Source organism: Triticum urartu, chromosome 6A (genome assembly GCF_056163025.1).
Source record: "Triticum urartu cultivar PI428250 chromosome 6A, HENAU_Tu73, whole genome shotgun sequence".
Taxonomy (NCBI): domain Eukaryota; kingdom Viridiplantae; phylum Streptophyta; class Magnoliopsida; order Poales; family Poaceae; genus Triticum; species Triticum urartu.
The window spans coordinates 313,398,596-313,418,636 of NC_141878.1; positions in this window are offsets into that span (position 1 = coordinate 313,398,596).

Below are 20,041 nucleotides of genomic sequence, written 5' to 3' on the forward strand. Positions count from 1 at the left end.
TTTGTTTAGTTTAGTTAGTTTACTTTAGGTTTAGTTTAGTTTAGTCAAGTTTCTGGTTTAGTTTAGGTTTAGGTTAGTTACTTTAGTTTAGGATTAGTTTAGTTAGTTTAGTTTAGGTTTAGATTAGTTTACTTTAGGTATGCTTAAGTTTCTGGTTTATTTTGGACATGTGAAATTTGTTGTTATTTTTTTAGTTCAAGCATTTATTCCCGCTTCGACGTTGACGATGCCTATCCCGCATCCTGGTCATCGACTCGGCAGAGGAGGCCTGCTTGATCAGGGGGGCCATGTCCGAGACTGGGCTCCGCCAGGCTGGTACTAGGAGGTTCTACCTTCTGGGGGCGCAGGTTGGTGAGGAGTCAGCCCGTCATTGACCCGAACCTTGTTTGGTGGCGGTCGTGTGGGCCAGTGACGGTGCCAAGGCTTTCGGACATCGCGGAGGTGGTACGTCACCGTGTCAGCGAGGAGGATGAGCATGTTCGTCGCTACATGGTTGCGTTGGAGGGCAGGTTGGACAATACCTGGCAGGTTCTTCAGGAATCTCATTGGAGCTATGATCTTGTGATGGTTCCTCCTCTTTGGGTGTCCACCGACCGCGCTGATACCCGTCGGGCGCTACGGTTCTAGCTGTATTAGCAATGCTATATGTATGATACTATTTGAGATGTATTAGTGATAATATTTGATGATGTACGGACGCAAGAGTTGATTTAGTTTTGCTTATTGAATGCATGCTAATTTAGTTTACCCGGGGACAAGCGGGTAAGGGGGTTCCTCGGTGTCAATGCTACCCTAAGTATCGTCAGTGCGAGGTACATGTGGCCGTCGGTGTCGAAAACTACATCCACGTCCCACAAGTGACACAGGGGTGCTGCGTCTCGCAGCAACAGTTCTCGGCGTTGATGGCAGTCCAACACCATTGCGAATTTGTCTGGCAGCCTCGGAGATGATGATTGAAAGCCAAGTGTTGAAACTTGAAACACCCAAACTGACTCAAGTCGGTTTGGTTGTTTGAAATTTCAAAACTTGGCTTTAATCCTCATCGCAAAGATCACTAGAAAAATTTGCCAAGGTGTTCGACCGTCATCGGCCACCAGAACTATTGTTGTGGGACATCGGGCGCCGGCGTCACTAGTGGGATGTGGATCTAGTGTTCAATACCGACCGCCTCGTGTACCTTGCACCGATGGTAGTTGCTATTTAGGGTTCTGTCGACACCGAGGAATCCCTAACCCACTCATCATGTTGTAAATATTTAGTTAGGTTGACGGAACAAACAATATTGCTATGAAACTCATCTTTCGATTTAAATGTGCAGTTTTTTCATCGCTGCGATGGTCTAGTGTTCGATGAACTCCGCCCCTGAGTTCGTGGGTTAGCACAAATAACATATCCCCTTGATTTGCTCTGTTCTGGTCTTCGTGCCGATGAAACTTGCTAGCTATAGGTGTCTTCAATCATCAGTATGCGTGACCACTATGCGTCTCCCATTTCAAAGGGTTACATCTATAAATATGCATGCATTCGCATATTTATAACTGTGATTCTTTCGAATTGTCCAACATTATCCATGGACAGCCCGATTATGTGTAGATTGGGCTCGTTTTCCCATATGCTCTGCTCCGGATCCGATGCAGAATTTCGTCAGTGCCTCCCTGTTGTTCTCCAGGTACATATCCTCTCTGCTTATTGCCAAGACGTGTATCAGGAGAACAGGAGGGAGGTGCTACCCAAACTTTGTGTCGCATCCGCAGCAGAGCATGGGAAAATGAACCCAATCTACACATACTCAAGTGGGATTAGGACCTATCTTTACCTATTAGCATCTAGGTTGCATGGACGTAATAAAAGTGACAAAATCCATTAATGGATGAATATATACATGCTTATTTATATATATATTTCGTATGTGTGCATTAGCTAGGCAAGACGACTGATCGTGCGTGGATGTACACTTGTCACACTAGTTAGAAAGACATGACCATTGAATGGTTAGCAAAAACCAAGGGGTTTCTGAGAGCAGCATTTGCAAATGGCCAGAGGAAAAACATGGTGCCCCTGCGGCGGGTGCAACAATTGGCACAAGAGGACAGAGGATGAAATGGTTAAACACCTGCAGAAGTGGGTTTCTACGCCAGATTATACGGTGTGGGTCTTTCATGGTGAGTCTGCCCAACGTGCCAGAGCTGAGGTGCTTCGTCGTCGCACCGACGAGCATGGTACCAGGATGCAAGACATGGTGCAAGACTTTGATGATGCTCGGGACTCGGATGATGAGATGGAGGAATCTGCAAAGGCCTTCAATGAAATGTTGGAGTCTTCAAAACAGCCTCTCCACGAGCACACTGAGCTTTGTCAGCTAGATGCCATCTCACAAATAATGGCTCTGAAGGCTGAAATCAACTTAGGCAGAGAATACTATGACGCAATTATGACAATATTTGGATGTTTTCTACCCAAAAGCCATGTACTACCTGTAAACCTGTACCAGTCAGACAAAATTCTCCGTGCTCTTAAGATGCCCTATGAGAAGATACATGCTTGTGAGAAAGGATGTGTCTTATTTAGGCTGCAGTATGCAGACTTGAACTATTGTCCCATTTGCAAGTCATCCAGGTATGTTGTGGTAGACAACGGTATGGGTGAGAAGACACAGACCAAAATCCCCATTAATGTTCTTTGATATCTGCCAATTGTACCAAGACTTCAACGTCTTTTCATGGTCGAAGTGACGGCAAGATAGATGACATGGAACAAAACGGGCAAAAGAACCCAACTAGATGCAGATGGGAAGCTGATGATGGTGCACATATCGGACAGTGAAGCATGGAAGAGCTTCGATGCATTACATGATGACAAAGTGGCAGATCCGAGGCATCCTCGAGTCGGCATCAGCACGAATGGGTTCAGTGTATTTGGTCTGGCGGCAGCCCAATACAGTTGTTGTCCGATATTTGTCTTTCCACTCAATCTCCCCCGGGACAGATTATGCAAAGAAAGAACATTTTCCTGACGTTGATAATTCCAGGGCCCAACTATCCAGGGAAGAATATGAATGTGTACATGAAGCCGCCAAAGGACGAATTGCAAGAAGCCTAAGATAATGGGTTCAAGACATACTACGCCTTTAGCAAACAGAACTTCATAATGCGTGTTTGGTACATGTACTCGACGCATTACTTGCTGGCATATGGGCTATTCGTTGGCTCGTGTGTGCATGGAAGTTTCCCGTGCCTCACATGCAAGGGAGCTCTTGAGTATCGTTGGCTTTAGGTCGGTTGCAAGTTTTCTTGCTTAGATATGCATAGAAAGTTCCTGGATACTCGCCATAAGTTCAGGAAAGACAAGAAGAACTTCATCAGAGGTAGAGTTGTCAAAAACTCTACACCACCTACGTTGACAGGACAAGAGACCTGGATCAATTAAATGCTCTCGAGCCAAATCCAGAGCGTCCAGGGTATTTCTAGGGGTATAATTCGAAACACGCCTGGACTCACAAGACATGCTTCTGGGATCTGCCTTACTTCAAAGACATCCTTTGCCCACACAACATCGACGTGATGCACTCTGTGAAGAATATTATCGAGGCCCTTTTTGGTACATTGTTCGGCATAGATGGGAAGTCAAAGGATAATACTAACGCTAGAGTCGATCTGGAGGAGCTATGTGATAGGCCGTTACAAAACATGAAAGAACCAAAAGGAAAGCAGAACTGGACAAAGCCAAAGTCATGGTTCAATCTTGGAAGACCAGCTATGTGGGAAATTATCTTGTCGGTGCAACAACAGTTGATGTTCCCCGATGGCTATGCAGCGAATCTAAAGAGGGGACGAGTCTTGATAAATTGAAGATATTTTGTCTCAAGATTCATGATTGGCACATATGGATTGAGCGGGTAATGCCGGTGATGTTGCGTGGCTTCATCCCTGAGGATGAATGGCTAGTACTAGCAGAGCTGAGCTATTTCTTCCATCTTGTCTATGCGAAAGAATTATCGCCTGGCCTGCTAGAAGAAATGGAAGAGTTGGCGCCGAGTTGATCAGCAAATTAGAGAAGATCTTTCCGCCGGGATTCTTTAATCCAATGCAGCACTTGATTTTACATCTCCCAACCAAGGCAAGATTGGGGGCGCCTGTGCAAAATCATTAGTGCTACGCCACTGAGAGGATGCAGAAGACGCTTCGAGCAAAATGTAAAAATCAACATAGAATTGAAGCATCGATGGCCGAGGCATTCATTACCGAGGAGGTGGAAAACTTCGTGACAGCACACTACGAGGCCAAAAATCGTCATTTGCATAATCCGAAGCCTCGGTACAATGCTGACGAACCTAAAAAGGATCAATCCAACCTCAGCCTATTCAAAGGGGATCTCGCACCAACCGGTGCTTCTAATTCCTTAACGCTGGGTTTCGAACAATGGTAGACCATTTCATTGTATATCTTCAACAACCTAACAGAAGTGCGGTCGTACATCGAGTAAGTTCGCAGTACATTGTTTAGCAGCTTCTAATTCCTTTGAACTGCTCTTATTCCCGGATAAATTTGATATAGTCGATACGTCGCCAAATTCTCGTATGAAGTGGTGATCCAAAAGGATTCCTTTGAAGAGTATGAGTATCTAGCAAAGCATGGACGCGGCTATCCCGGTTTCATCTCTTGGTTCAAACAAACGGTAATTTCCATTAGACCATTTCATTTCTTCATCTAATTTGTGGCTAATGCAACAATCCTTTTTGTATTAAACTTGTAGGCTAATTCAGAGCTTATGGACACCGAATTGAGACAAGTCGCTAATGGTTTTGACTATAAGGTCCGTTCATTTGACAAATACGACATCAACGGGTGTCGCTTTCGTACCTATGGCAAAGAGCTATCTATGTTCGATCGAAAGTCTACGAATTGTTGTGTCTCTACTATCGGCGAAGGAGATACCGAGTATTATGGAAGAGTTGAAGCAATTTATGAACTTCAATTCTATGGTGCAAACCCGCCAAACGTCGTAGTCTTCAAATGTTATTAGTTCCAACCGAAGGAGACTAGAAGGACTCATGAACATATAGGCTAGTGGAAATCAATCGAAGCACCCATTTGGAAGTTCCCGATGTCTATATTATGGCTCAACAGGCAACCCAAGTTTTCTATCTACCGTGGGCCTGTCAAAGTGATCCTAATCTCAAAGGTTGGGATGTTGTTTATGAAGTGCCACCACGTGTTAGACCACACCCCCAATGAAGATGATTATGCACCTCACATTAACCCAGACACATATGAAGGAGAATTCTTCCAAGAAACGAGTCTTTCCGAAAAATGTTTCAAGAACCGCTCTACTTCACCACAGAACATTGAAGTAGACAGTGACGGTGAACCCGACTTCACCCCTCAGCCGGAACAAGAAGAGTCTGAACTAGAAGAGGTTACTACTGCGGATGACCTGTCAATGCTTGACAGATTATGTAGAGGTGGCCTTTCACATGATGATGATGCATTCATTAATGATGATGATGAGCACGTCATTACTGATAGTGATGATGATGATGCATTTATTGATCCTGAAGCATTTATTGAACCAGATTATGACTAGGTATTCAATTTTTTATGTTGTACTTGATTTATATAGTTACTTGTATGATTGTATGATTTATATAGTTACTTGTATATTTTTCTTACTTTGTATGATTGTTTCTTATACATAGTTCCATGGACTTGATGTCTGTCCCCGTCAGCCCTCGCCCTCTTTATGATTCAGATGTGGTAAATTCTCTTTCATAACTATTTGTTGCATTCCTCATTTATGACAATTATGGCCATCAAGTTGACATAGATATATTTTAATCTAGGAGGTATGTGCACCGGAATTTGAAATCGAGCCACTTGTCGAGAAGTTAAATTTAGTTGAAAAATAAAATGAGTATTTGAAAGAAAAAATTAAAAGAATTGAAGAAGAGAAGATGACATTGGAGTTGTCTGTTGCCGATGTCGTCGATGATCACAAGATGAAGATGAATGCAATGCGTTTGAAGATGGATGGAATGCGCCTGAAGCTTAAGAAGATTAGAAAATATGCCATTGATAATGAGGCTTGGTACCATTATGCTGTTGGATCAATCTTTACCTTAGTTGTGATCTTCATCGCATTTGTTATGATGAGGGTAAGTTTTCTCTAGTTTTTTGCTTAACAAATGCATACTTAGCTTACTTTCCTCCTAAATGGCATAACTACCTAAGTTAGACCTACACTTAGAAAAAGAAAGAGAAGAAAAAAATCTTTTCTTCTTCTTCTTCTTCCTTTCCTTCCTCTTCTTATTCTTCTTCTTTTTCTAGATAGTCTTCTTTTTCTAACTTGCTTCTTTCCCAATTGGCAGATTTGCTTTAGATGAGGAAGCTCGCGTTGACAAAGTCTATGCTTCTATTTATGCTTCCTTCTTGTTTTGATTTTGTATGATGAACAATGTCAAACTTTCTACCTATATATGTATGGATGGATGAAACCATTGTATGCTTGTTGTTGGATACGTTGGCTATGTATATGTGTTGGATGATCATATCCATATGGCAGGGATATGATTAGGTATGTATATGAGTTGGTATGCTTGTCGAAACTATTTTCATTTGTGTGTATATATATATATGTGAAATTATGTCAAATTGAATGATTTCAAGAAAAAACAGAAAAAACAAGGCTATATAGACTCTTTGCCGTCAGCTGGCGGACGACAAAGAGCTTTGCCATCGGCTAGCGGATGGCAAACATGCCACGTGTCAGCTACCTGTACAACCTGGGGACTATTTTATTGCTTTGCCGTCGGCTAGCCGACGGCAAATAATGTTTAATATTTGTCATCGGCCAGCTGACGGCAAAGCTACCAAATAGGCCAGCCCCCAGGTGGTGCCACGTGGCATGCTTTGCCGTCGGCTGGCGGACGACAAAGGTACAAGGTCTTTGCCGTCCGCCAGCCGATGGCAATCAACACCCTTAACCCCTTAACGGGCCTAAGCTGACACGTGCGCCGTCCAGGCTCTTTGCCGTCGGCTGGCGGATGGCAAAGACCTTTGTATCTTTGTCGTCCGCCAGCTGACGGCAATGAAGCCTTTGTTGTAGCGTGTTTAGACGGACGTGTTGCTGTCAGCTGGCTGACGGCAAAGGTCTTTGCCGTCCGCCATGTGTGCCTTTGCCGTCATGTAGTGAAGCTCATGTCCTAAATGATTCTACAGTGCCTTTTGTTTATCTTAGTAATATGCTAATATAGGGGTTAGCTCGGTCTACTTTAGCTTAAGATATGGTGGGCTTTGGTGGCTATGCATCAATTACTTCGACATCAGATCAACAGTTAAAGTAATTTTCAATAGTCGAACAAATATTTTGTGTCTGTTGGATATAAAGATCCTTTGGGTAATAAATATAAAACCTTATAAGAAGTAAGTATAACAGGTTATATGCTTGTTTGTTCAGGAAGTGTTGCATACTTGTGCGAGTTGACACGAGACATCAAAGTAGTACTACTACTAGTAGTACTCCCTCTGATCCTAATTTCTCTGCGCATAAGGCTGGTCATAGTGAGAGTAACATAGGTGATAACATCAGACTTATCTAGACAAAATAGATGATGTGGCATGTAATTAATGAAGAAAGAGAGCTATGTGGTAACATAGCTAGTTACTGTAACATCACACATATCAAAAAAGATGAGTTTACAACCTAATAAATGGAGTGATGCATGACACAACACATATGTTACTACCCACTGTGGAGGTAGTAACATAGACTACTAACATGTGCATGTTACTACTCTAAGTTACTCCACACTGTGACTAGTCTAAGTCGAGGCGCGGATACGAAGGAGGGCCTAGTTGTGTCTATACTTGGACAACTCACTCGACTGCAGGCGCACCAGGTAGACAAAGCTCGTGTCGTGTGCGACCCGCACATTAACCAACACCTCGCGCCTCCATATTAGCCTCTGCATTTTAAACTTCTCAATGTCAAGGCCAAGGAGCAACGTGAAACATATGATAGAGCCAATTGGATGGTTGAGAACACTACAATTCATAGCTACATATGCGTGTGTGAGAGAGGACGAGTGCGTGCACTGCATGCACCTCTTCTCTTCATGTATAACGTACTAAACTCATAGTACAAGTGTATGTGGGTGGCATCGACCTAGGGAGATACAGATGGTGTGTGCGAGAAGTCCCGAGAGATACGTGTGTGCGTGGGAAAGCGGGAGAGAGATGATATGTGTCGATGTAATGCGTGTGAAAAAAAGACTAGTCTATAGCTTGCCACGAGCCTATTGCTGTTGAACACCCCAATAACCGTAAGATATGTATCCGATAGTGCCAGTTATTGCATCTACACGACAGTAGAAAAAGAAGTAGTACCATGGCATATGCTACACCACGGCCGAGAACACGCGCCCACATTACACCATCCGGGAATAGTGTCGCACTTCGAAACTAGAACCGTCAATAAATTTTGAGCTTGTGTCTCGTCACATTCTGAATTAATACCACTCTATATTTAATTGCAAACCTGTTCACACCGATCACAATCTAAACGGTTTCCCACTTAAGAGCGTATTAGTAGTACTAGGTTATAAATACTACTATGCCAAGATGATTGCCCATTCCTCCACAACTCCCCATCCACAAAAAACAATCAAGTCATTCAGCATTGTTCCTTTACGTCTGCCATGGCCAGCGTGAGTTCTGAGTCGAGAGATTTCCACCAGGGAGAGGCAAGCATGGAAGAGTAAGCACGAGAGATGCCCCGCCTCACCGCCAAAGCAGCCGACATGTCCAGCCGCGCAGTAGCAGCAGCACAGAGGTCCCGCCGTGCTGCCGAAGCAGCACGGAGGTCCCACCGCGCCGTCGATGTAGTAGGCTAGTCCGGCCACGCCGCGGAAGCAGCAGAGATGCCCCGCCATGCCACCGAAGCAGCACGGAGGTCCCGCCGCGCCGCTGCGACCTAGGAAATTTTCTCACGGGCAGGCCAGGACTCTTATAGGTGCATGCATGCGATCGTCCATAGCCAGATGGATCAGATCTCTGGCTAGCGCGAGGCTGCAAGACGAGGCTACCGGCGTCATCCAGCAACTGGGGGAAGCAATGCGAAGCTCCGGGTCGAGTGCGGCCTGCTGAGGGCGAAGATCGCCGGAACGGCGAAGCAGGCGGAGGAGACCGCTGCCTTCTTGCAGAGGACGGGCGTCATCGTCAAGAAACTTATGGACGAGAATTCCATGCCCCGCATCGAACGCAAAAGGCTGGTGGAGGAAGCACGAGATGCTACCAAGCAGCATATTAAGGACATGAAATTGATGAAAGAGATCATCGCCGCTCGCCGCGAGAACTAGTCTCTACGACCTACAGCGCATAAAGAAAGTAGAGATTAGCGAGCCAGATCGTTGTATGCATCTTCCTTCTTCTTTTGCCCTTGTGTATTTCGGGCGTAGCCGCATGTGGCTTTTTTAAGCATCTTCCTAATTATGTAAGACAATTATTATCCACTCTCGTCGTCCTTATATATATTCATCAGTCTTGCTATAAGTGGCAGTAGATGCTATATAGGTCCATTGGATTTTACATCAAGTTCCGTGCAAAATTTTCTTTTCAGATTTTCTTTTTTCTCTCTTAATTCTCAATCGAGTGAGACATAGCCACGCTATTAAACAGAGGCTTGGGCGCCATTAATGGAGACCTTGGCAGAGAGGTGGACGGCAGATGGAGGTCAAAGGGCTCTCCTACCGATAAGCACGCGCAGGGGTCTGATCGCACACCTCCCGTACTCAAATAGCTACCCTGCACGGCGCCTCCTAGCTAATAAAAAAAGGGGTCGCGTGGCGGCACATAAATGGTATATAGAACGCCCACAGTTTCAATAATACTTGTGTTTCCGATTGTAACGTGACAACACTTGTTCAAAAATGACTTTGATGATTGTTAATGTGTGCGCCTTCGCAAATCAGACAGCAAAATTACCACAACAAGTTGGTGCCATGTCTTGACACCAAGACAAGTCTCATGATTTTCATGCGTGTTTTAGATTTATAAGAATTAAAAAACCAAGTTTCTCAATGTTTCCAGCCGAGCCACGACGCCTAGATGTTTGAATTTCATTCCCATTTCTTGCATGGGACCTAGAAATTTACCCAAGGACACACGTGTGATTTTTCAACCAGCTTTGGTGCACTGGAGCATGTGCTTGTATTTCAAATTTGAATTTTGCACACAAAGGTGACACGTTCCCTCTCAGAACCATGAGCCTTCTTGCGAGAAGCTTCGGTTTGCAAGAACTTATACCAAAACTTGTTCCTATTATGCCAATTTTTTTACCACAGCATGGTAGTCCCATGACATGACACCATGCCAAGTTTAATGATTTTCAGGCGTGTTTTGGATTTACAAGAATTTTAAAACCAAGTTTATCAATGTTCTCGGCCGAGCCACGATGCCTAGATGTTTGAATTTCACTCCCATTTCTTGCATGGGACCTAGAAATTCACCCGAGGACACACACGTGATTTTTCAACCAACTTTGATGCACGGGAGCATGTGCTTGTAGTTCAAATTTGAATTATGCACATTAAATGAACGTAAACTCAATTAATGTATAAAAAGGCCAAACGAACCTGGAATAATTCCAAAATTTAATAGGGCACTCATGTAGTTCTATGTTGCCTCTATAAAGAAACACATGGGGGGCAGCGTATATTGTTTCACACTCAAAGGTGACATGTTCCCTCTCAGAACCACGAGCCTTCTTGAGAGAAGCTCCGGTTTGCAAGAAGCTTATACCAAAACTTGTTCTATCTGGCCAATTTTTTACCACAGCATGGTAGTACCATGACACGACACCGTGCCAAGTTTCATTATTTTCAGGCTTGTTTTGGATTTACAAGAATTTTAAAACCAAGATTCTCAATGTTCTCGGTCGAGCCACCATGCCCAGATGTTTGAATTTCATTCCCATTTCTTGCACGGGACCTAGAAATTCACCCGAGGACACACATGTGATTTTTCAACTAACTTTGGTGCACGGGACCATGTGCTTGTAGTTCAAATTTGAATTATGCACATTAAATGACCAGAAACTCAATTAATGTATAAAAAAGGCCAAACGAACAAGAATAATTCTAAAATTTAACAGGGCACTCATGTAGTTCTATGTTGCCTCTATAAAGAAACTCAAGGGGGGTGTCGGTGTCAAAACCGGCGGATCTCGGGTAGGGGGTCCCGAACTGTGCGTCTAGGATCGATGGTAACAGGAAACATGGGACGCGATGTTTACCCAGGTTGGGGCCCTCTCTATGGAGGTAATACCGTACGTCCTGCTTGATTGATCTTGATGAATATGAGTGTTACAAGAGTTGAGCTACCTCGAAATCGTAATGGCTAAACCCTAGGAGCCTAGCATGTATGACTATGGTAATGAATATATCCTTTCCGGACTAACCCCTCTGGCTCATATAGACACCACTGGGGGGGATCTAGGGTTACATAGAGTCGGTTACATAAGAAGGAATCTTCATAGTCGGTCGCCAAGCCTGCCCTCCACGCCAAGTAGAGTCCAATTCGGACATGGGTACGGTCTTCGGCCTTCATGTCTTCACAGCCCATCAGTCCGACCCATGGATAACAGGCCGGACGCCCGAGGACCCCTTAGTCCAGGACTCCCTCAGTAGCCCCTGAACCTGGCTTCAATGACGAGTAGTCCGGCGCACAGATTGTCTTCGGCATTGCAAGGCAGGTTCCCCCTTCCGAACTTCCAATTGATCTTCAGATGTGATGATTGTATCCAGACTTGTATACACAACCACAGAGGATGTAATATTTTACGAGTTCAACCCATCGACCACTTTTTGGTAATATGGCACCACGCCTGCCCGGCCACTACTTGCGAACCGTTTTAGCCGGCCCGTTGCCCCACGTCCCAAGACATGGCTTTATTGGCGCGTCTTATCCAAGCGGAGATCGTGCCTCCCTTTTTAAGGGATTCCTGACAGCCCATACATGGGCAACCCAACCATCGCTGGGGTACAACTCCTTGGAAACAAGCAAGTTTTTGAGGCCCAAGAGGAGACGTTTGATATTTGTAGCCTTTATATAGGGGTACATACCCATCTTTTTCTTCTACGCTTTCTTATTCCTCGACCCCTGCAGCCCCAAGTTCCAACACCCGGGTTTCGGTCGCCACAAGCCCCAATCATGTCCGGATCCAGCCGTCAAGGCCGGTGGGTAGCTTCTTCTGTCACCGAGGAAGATATTGCAAAGCTTCGAGCTGCGAGATACCTGACCGCAGAAATCCATCACCGGCTTCCTGATGAGGGGCAGGTTATTCCCACCCCCAGATCCGGTGAGAGGGTCGTGTCCGTGTCCCACTTCCTCCGCGGGTTAGGGTTTGCACTTAACCCCTTCGTCCGAGGGATCATGTTCCATTACGGGCTAGATTTTTACGATTTGGCCCCGGACTCTATTCTTCTTATCTCGGAGTTCATCGTCACGTGCGAAGCCTTCCTCCGAACTACTCCGCACTTCGGCTTGTGGCACAAGACCTTCGATGTGAAGCCGCAAGTGGTAGAGGGAGAGCTGGCCGAGTGTGGCGGCGCTACAGTGAGCAAGCTTGCTAGCACCGTTTTGCTAAAAGGATCGTTCGTCAAGTCTTCCGATATGTGGCAGCAGGGGTGGTTCTATATTACCAAGCCCCGCAGCTCCAAGTGGGCAACTGCGCATGCATTTCGATTCAGCCCCCCAACTCAGCTTGCATCATGGATTAACAAGGGGCTAGATTGGGGATCAACAAATAATGTGCGAACTTTGCAGAGTCGCATCTGAAGCCTCATTGAGAGGGGCATTGACATAGCCAATGTCGTTCAAGTAATTCTAGTTCGTCGGACCCTGTCATGCCAGCGACGGCCTCTCCGCCTATGGAAGTTCAATCCAGAAGGGTCGCGGACTCTTCAACACTTCTTCGGCACAACGCACGAAGGAATGTGGAGATTATTCTTTGGGAAACAAAGGCAATGGTCGTACACCATCGAAGATGTCGGCCTAGATTGTAACCGTCCAGATATTCTGGTAAGTACCCGTTTACCAAATACCTTATAGTCAGATACCCAGTGGCAAGATACCAACATTATCCTCCTTTTTCAGGGCTGGATAAAGAAGGTGGAACTGATTAGGTGTCCGGCTCCCCTTCCCGAAGACTCAACTACTCCTGTGTTAACAAGAATGTTGGCCTCGGCGCCATACCAGGCACCAGTAGGGGAGGGCGAGAAGGCCCAAGATGACATTGGTTCCGGAGATAAGTCGGACACTGAGTCCGGAGAAGTCGACCTTTCCTCGCCCGAAGACGGAGGCGAAAAAGGACTCAGTATCCCTTCTCCAACCAGGAGAAAAAGGGCCGCCTCCGAAGATTCGGAGGGGCGGTCTTCCAAGAAGGGCAAGATGCCATCGTCGAGCACCCTGGGTTTGGAAAGTGACGCAGTTAAACAACTCCAATGAGGGGACAAGCCCTCGGCCAAACCGTAAGGGAATCCGGAGTACTTTGATAGTGTCCCGCTCCGTTGCTGTTACCGAAGATATACATAATGCATTCATGAATTTTTGCAGGTCGGCACAGAGTTTTTTTGGGCGATCCTCTTCTTCGGGGAGTCTCCCAGATATGATGGAGAGCGAGACGCCTCCTCCAACCTCCTTGCTCAACAAGGCAAAGTGTCATCGCGGAGGGTTCCTTTTGACCAACAAGTTACGTAGGGGACAGAAGAGGAAGTACTCGAAGGTGGAGCGCCGACCACCCAGGATTCCGGGGCTGATGATAACAAAGGTCCCAGACTGACTGATTCGCAGCCGACAGTGATTCTGGAGACGGGTGAACAGATTCCTTCAAAGGATGATTGTGCTCCTGGAGCAGCTTCGGGATACCCGGAGACTCCGGATATATTTCAGGACATGTTGCGGAAAGCATTTGCCTCAGGGGAACATCGTACCTTGATGGGTACAGTGATTGAGAAGATTTCATCCGAGAAGATTGGATTAAATGAAGCCTTCATGAGCCTACTGAAGGCCTTCGAGGTTTGTGACATAACGTTTTTAGCTATGTTTCATTTGCAAAGATGCGCCTATGTATAGGTAGTAGCCCCTGATAGTCGGGTTGACTTCCACTGGGAAGCAAACAAAGGATCGAAAAGGATCATTTGAGGACTAACCTGATGAACTTTGAACACATGCTGCTTCCCCCTTCGCCACTTCCCGGACAATGGAGATTGCCGATTTGCAGCAGAAGCTTGATGTCGCAGGGGATGATCTTGCTTTAATAAATATGCGTCTGGACGAGTTGCAAGGTATGTACTCGGGGCAATCCTCATACATTTTTGTGGTATAAGCATGATGCTGAGATTTGGCTGCAGATGGTGCTACCGCTGTTGAAGTTCTTCAAGCGAAGCAGGCCCGGCGTAGCAATGCTGCTGCTGAAAAGGCATCGGCTGAATTGAAAGACGAACAAGCTGCACGGCGCCAAGATGAGGAGAAGATATCCACAATGACGCTCGAACTTGAGAATGCTACTGGCCGCTATGAATATCTGGAGAAGGAGAGTAAAGCGTTAACGGCTCATCTGGACAAGGCCTTAGAAGAGGCGAGAGAAGCGCGGTCGGAATGCAGAGCAGCCCATGAGGACGTTCGACAGGCGAGGGAGATTGCGGCTGGAAAGCCCTTTCTGTTGCAAACTAAATTCGGTGACCCAAACGATGCCCGGCTTAACCAAGTATGGAGTTCTCCGGACACGTTCTTGGACTTGCCGAAGAGTTCTGCCGATGCGGCACAGTATTACCAAGCGCGAGATGGATATGCAACAGAGAAGCTTTTTTGGTCGCAGTTTGGTGCATCAAAGCACCCTCTGTTGCTCAATGGACAGATGTCCCAATGGGCCGAACTTCATAGGATATCCGGCGCTGCCATGAAGGATGTCGTAATCCGGTTGTGGCCAACCGAGCCTGTTTCGAATAGCTATTTCGTTTTGGTGCAAAGGTTTGTTGACGCGGTGCCGCGTATCGACACTGTGAAGCGGTCAACGTGCATTGAGGGTGCACGGATGGCTTTTGCCCGAGTCAGGACGTTCTGGGGGAAGATGAAGGCCATCGATGTTGCGACGAAGGGTCCACCCAAAGGTAACGCCCGTCCGGAACCGGAGCATTATTTTGAAGACGTCCTAGAGGCCGCCAGCTTTATAGAGGGTCAGTGCTAAAAAGACATAATGTTCGAGTGAGGTGTATGAAAATTGTAAAAGAGAATTTTATAGTTAATCTATTTATGTTTTGCTTGAAAGCTTGAATTCCTCCAGTGCAGCCGTTTTGATATAATCTGAATGTTTTCAAGTCGTCGGCTTCAACCCCCTCGTAGGAAGTACGGGGGTGTTCAGAAAAGCATTTAATTACTCTTTATCCAATGTCTTGGTCCATGAAGGAGGTGATAATGTGGCGAACCAGGCAATCGGACTATGAGGCGTTAACACTTTCACTTAGCCATAGGAGTTTTATGGTGGGGCTACGACATAGCCCGTGGTATGTATGCGGCGTATGGTCCCTTACATATTTGATCTGAAAAAGATCCCTCATATTACACGGAGAATCACTAAAGATTCCAATAAGTCGCCAAGTGGTTGACCAGCTCACGCCACATCATGACAGTCAGTTTTCGGCTTTCTCTACTGGGGTGCTTGTCCAGTTTAGACAAGGGCACAATCTCAGTAGTTCTCCCTTTACTACCCTAGCCGATAGAGCGGAATGTAGGGTAGCAAGCACAGGAGCTGGGCAACCAAACTATTGACCCAAGACAATGATTCGGAGCTGATGCATATAAGGCCAAACTTGTGACACCGAAGTATGCTATAGAGCTGTTTGGACTTTTAATGGCAACTCATTTGTTCCCACACCGAGCCCCTGGCAGGTTATGCCAAGGTATTTCTGTGAAATAACCGTAGGAGCCATATTTGTCGGGAAAACAATACAGATGATTAGTTCGGATATTGTTTACTGGTAACTGAGCGATATGCCATTGATTACTTATGATATATATAAAAGCCATCTGCCCGGCTATTTGACATGCTCGGGGTTGGAGGTGGAGGAACGGGCATAGTACAGGCTCAAGAGATAGGGAGTACGGTCTACAAAAAGTTATTTTTGACCTCCTGTCGCACGTCTGCGCCGCCAGTCCTTGGTTTGGGGAATCCTTGGTGGAAATTGCCCCTTCGGTGAGTGTATGGATCCGGACTCCGATAGAGCCAGTTTTAGATGTTTATCCTGTTCGTCACCTATTTTTAAAGGATAGAGAAGGAAAAAATAAAAAAATAAGTAATAAAAGAAAGTTACTGGAGTGCTTGCAGGCTTGTCCATATTGTGCTTCCGCCAATGCCCATGGTATCTTGAGTGCATAATGACGTATGCGTGGTACAAATTTTGTAGGTGTGTGGAGTGGGCGGCGAAAGCCAGGTTGCTATTTCTGTTCTAGGAGTAGATGATCCTCGGGTGGAGATTGCTTCTGACCCCCGGTGTTTCGTTGGTGAACCTTTCCGTCATCCCTGTCGCTTGGCGGCCTCCTCCCCCTGTGTTTGGCGTTGAGCTTGCCGGTCTATTTAAAGACGCAGCAGTTTATGTTCGTATGATTAGCTGGTTTGTCGGGGTGGCCATGAATCTAGCATGGTCGGCCCAATATCATGTCCAGGTTGGATGGTTTGTCTCGATTCGCCTTGAATGGCTTCTTCCGCTGACCGGGCTTGGGGTTGCTGAATCCGGCATTGACCGCCATGTCACCTGATCTTTCATTGTCATTACGACTATTGTTTTTGCTTCCCCGTGGCTTGCTGTTGCCGTCTCGGATTTCGGAGGTGCCCTGGTTGCTGGTGCTATCGCTTCTATGAGCGAGCAAGCTGTCTTCTCCCGCGCAAAAGCGGGTCATCAGAGCAGTGAGGGATGTCATGGAGTTAGGTCCTTCTTGGCCAAGGTGGCGTGCAAGCCATTTGTCCCGGATGCCATGTATGAAAGCCACAAGGGCTTCCGCGTCCGGACAGTCGACGATTTGGTTCCTTTTGACTAAGAACCAAGTCCAGAGCTCCCTGGCTGATTCTCCGGGCTGTTGGAGAATTTGACTTAGGTCATCGGCATCCGGTGGCCGGACATATGTTCCTCAGAAGTTATCGAGGAAGGCCTCTTCCAAGTCCTCCTAGCTGCCTATGGAATTTTCAGGCAGGTTGTTTAACCAGTACCGAGCTGGCCCTTTCAGTTTTAGTGGGAGGTATTTAATGGCGTGGAGGTCGTCCCCACGGGCCATATGGATGTGGAGGATGAAATCTTCTAACCATACCGCGGGATCGGTTGCCCCGTCGTATGATTCAATATTGACGGGTTTGAATCCTTCACGGAATTCATGATCGATTACTTCATCAGTGAAGCAAAGCGGGTGTGCGGCACCTCTATGCTAGGCCACACTGCAACGTAACTCCGAAGGAGTTCCTTTGCGGTTTTCGGCTCGGGCGTGGTGAGGTTTGACACGTTTGAATAGGTAGCCGTTGTCGCATGTCAAAGCATGCTTTCCCGATCCGTAGATCGGTCTTGCGTCTCCTGCTCTATTGTCCAAATCTCTCTACAGGTTGTCTGGGTAATCGTGACCTGCATTGTTCCTGCCTTTACGGTTAGGTGGGGCAGTCTGGTGTTCGGCTTGAGGTGCCCCTTTATCCGGACAGAGTTGCCGGTGACCTGCCGCATTGTGTGATGATGGTATGGGCTCCAACGCCCCTTCATCAGACTGGTATAGCAATCTGTGCTTTGGGTAGCCTTTGGCTAGGCTATTAAGGTCGTATTCATCGGCGGCCAGGACTTCGGTCCATCTGTCGTTGAGTAGGTCTTGGTCAGCTTGAAGCTACTGCTATTTCTTTTTTAGGCTCCTTGCCGTAGCTATCAACCTGCGCTTGAAGTGCTCCAGTTCGAGGGGATCTTCGGGTACAATGAAGTCTTCGTCGTTGAGGCTTACCTCATCTTCGGAGAGCGGAAGGTAGTTGTCGTCCTCCGAACCATCGCTGGGTAGGTCCTGTTCATCGGGGCTGGCCTGCCCGTTTTCCTATTCCTCCTTCTCGGATGTTGCTCCCACAGGGTCTACATTGCTTTCGGCGCCGTCCGGAGTACTATGTTCTCCAGTGCCATTGTTGCTGCGGCGTGACTTGGGGCGGCATTCGGGGCGCCGGAACTTAGATTGTGACTCAGGAGTTTTAACTGGATCTCCCTTGTCTTTGCCGCGAGGCTTCTTAAGTGAATCGATCATGTACACGTGATGTGAAGGGGTGGCCGTCTCGCGCTTGATGACTAGCGGGTCTTGGCATTGCTCCTTATCGGTATCGTCATCTATACTGTTAATGTCTGTGCAGCCAGGAGCGGGCATGTCGGTTAAGTCCTCGACAGTGGCTATGAAGTGGGTGGTGGGAGGGAAGCGAAATTCTCCATTATCAGCCCCTAGCTCGAACTGGACATAGTTTGGCGTGAGTCCCCCGTCGGGGACAGGTTTTTCAACCAAATCAGCACGTCACCAAAGGGCGAGTGTTGCAAGACATCTGCGGCGCTGAACTCGATGATTGATAACCGATCCAACTCGGTGTCCGAGGGCGCGCAAGGTTCGGAACTTATAGCCAGAAACGAGTCTGAAATTCCGTTGACGCTGATATTGCCTGGTGTAGAGTTTGTGTGTGGCTCCAACTCTGCGGACTCTATGGCTCCGAATGGTGCAAACTGCTCCGGATATAAGGTCGTAGCAGTTACCGGAACCATCTCTAGAACCTGGTCCGATGACCAATTTAGGTCATGTTCATCGGAGCGAGGGGGAGCGATCGCTGCGGTCTCATATCCATTGAAGATCAAGTCTCCACGGATATCTGCGACATAGTTCAGGCTTACAAATCTAACCTAATGTCCAGGGGCGTAGCTATCAATCTGCTCTAGATGGCCAAGTGAGTTGGCCCGCAGTATGAAGCCGCCGAATATAAAAATTTGTCCGAGGAGGAAGGTTTCTCCTTGGACAGTGTCACTATAGATGATAGGAGGGGCCATCATGATGGGTTTGTTTTTATGTATAGCATAATGGAGACTCAAGTTGTGTAATGCATCATGGGAAATATCTAGAGCATTGTTATGCGTGGAATGCATGTGGTGCACACAAGGGATGGAATCATGCGATACACAATAATTGTCATGGCATGGCATATGAGATGAATTGCACAAATTTTGCAAAGGAAGCATAGCAATATCATTGCAAGAGAAACAAAAGCCAGTGACCATCATCTCATCATCTATGAGATATGTGCAAATAGGATTTATTGTAATGGGGCATGCCTAGTTACTATGTTGAGATTGAAATGATGCAATATGGGATATCTCACTCATAGCATATGAAAAGTTCAATGGATTGTCAAACATGATGGGACCAAAAGAATTTTCACATGATATCCTATGGAGCATAGCATCACAACTAGGCAACTCAACATGCTCACCATCATATTCATCATAAATAGGTAAGTCATGACATGATGAAGTCGCACTAGCATAAAGTATGGTAATAGGTGTGTCAACATCATGCAAGCAATCATTGTGAATATAGTCCACTAGTGGGACAAGAGAAGCACCATCACCTATGTTACCTATGGATCTCCAGTCATGTGGTGTAGGTGAGGTGTCAAAGACCGAGTCATGGTCATCTTCATCGTGAAGGAACCATGTGGGGGGTGCATCGTATTCCACCATGGCCATCATCTTGTCCATAGGAAGGACGAAGTCGTCGAGGATCGGCACATCATCATAAATGGGACTTAGCACCAAATGAGAAGACACAATAGATGTAGAGGTCAAGTCGTTAGAGTTGAAAGTGGCCTCACATGACCTATCAACTATCTCACTCTCTCCATGTGGTCGTTCACTCACTCCCTCAAGGTAGGTGCACTCAAACTCACATATGGTGGAGTCACTCATCTCACTCAAGTGGTGGGGGTTGTGGCTCTCCTCACATGG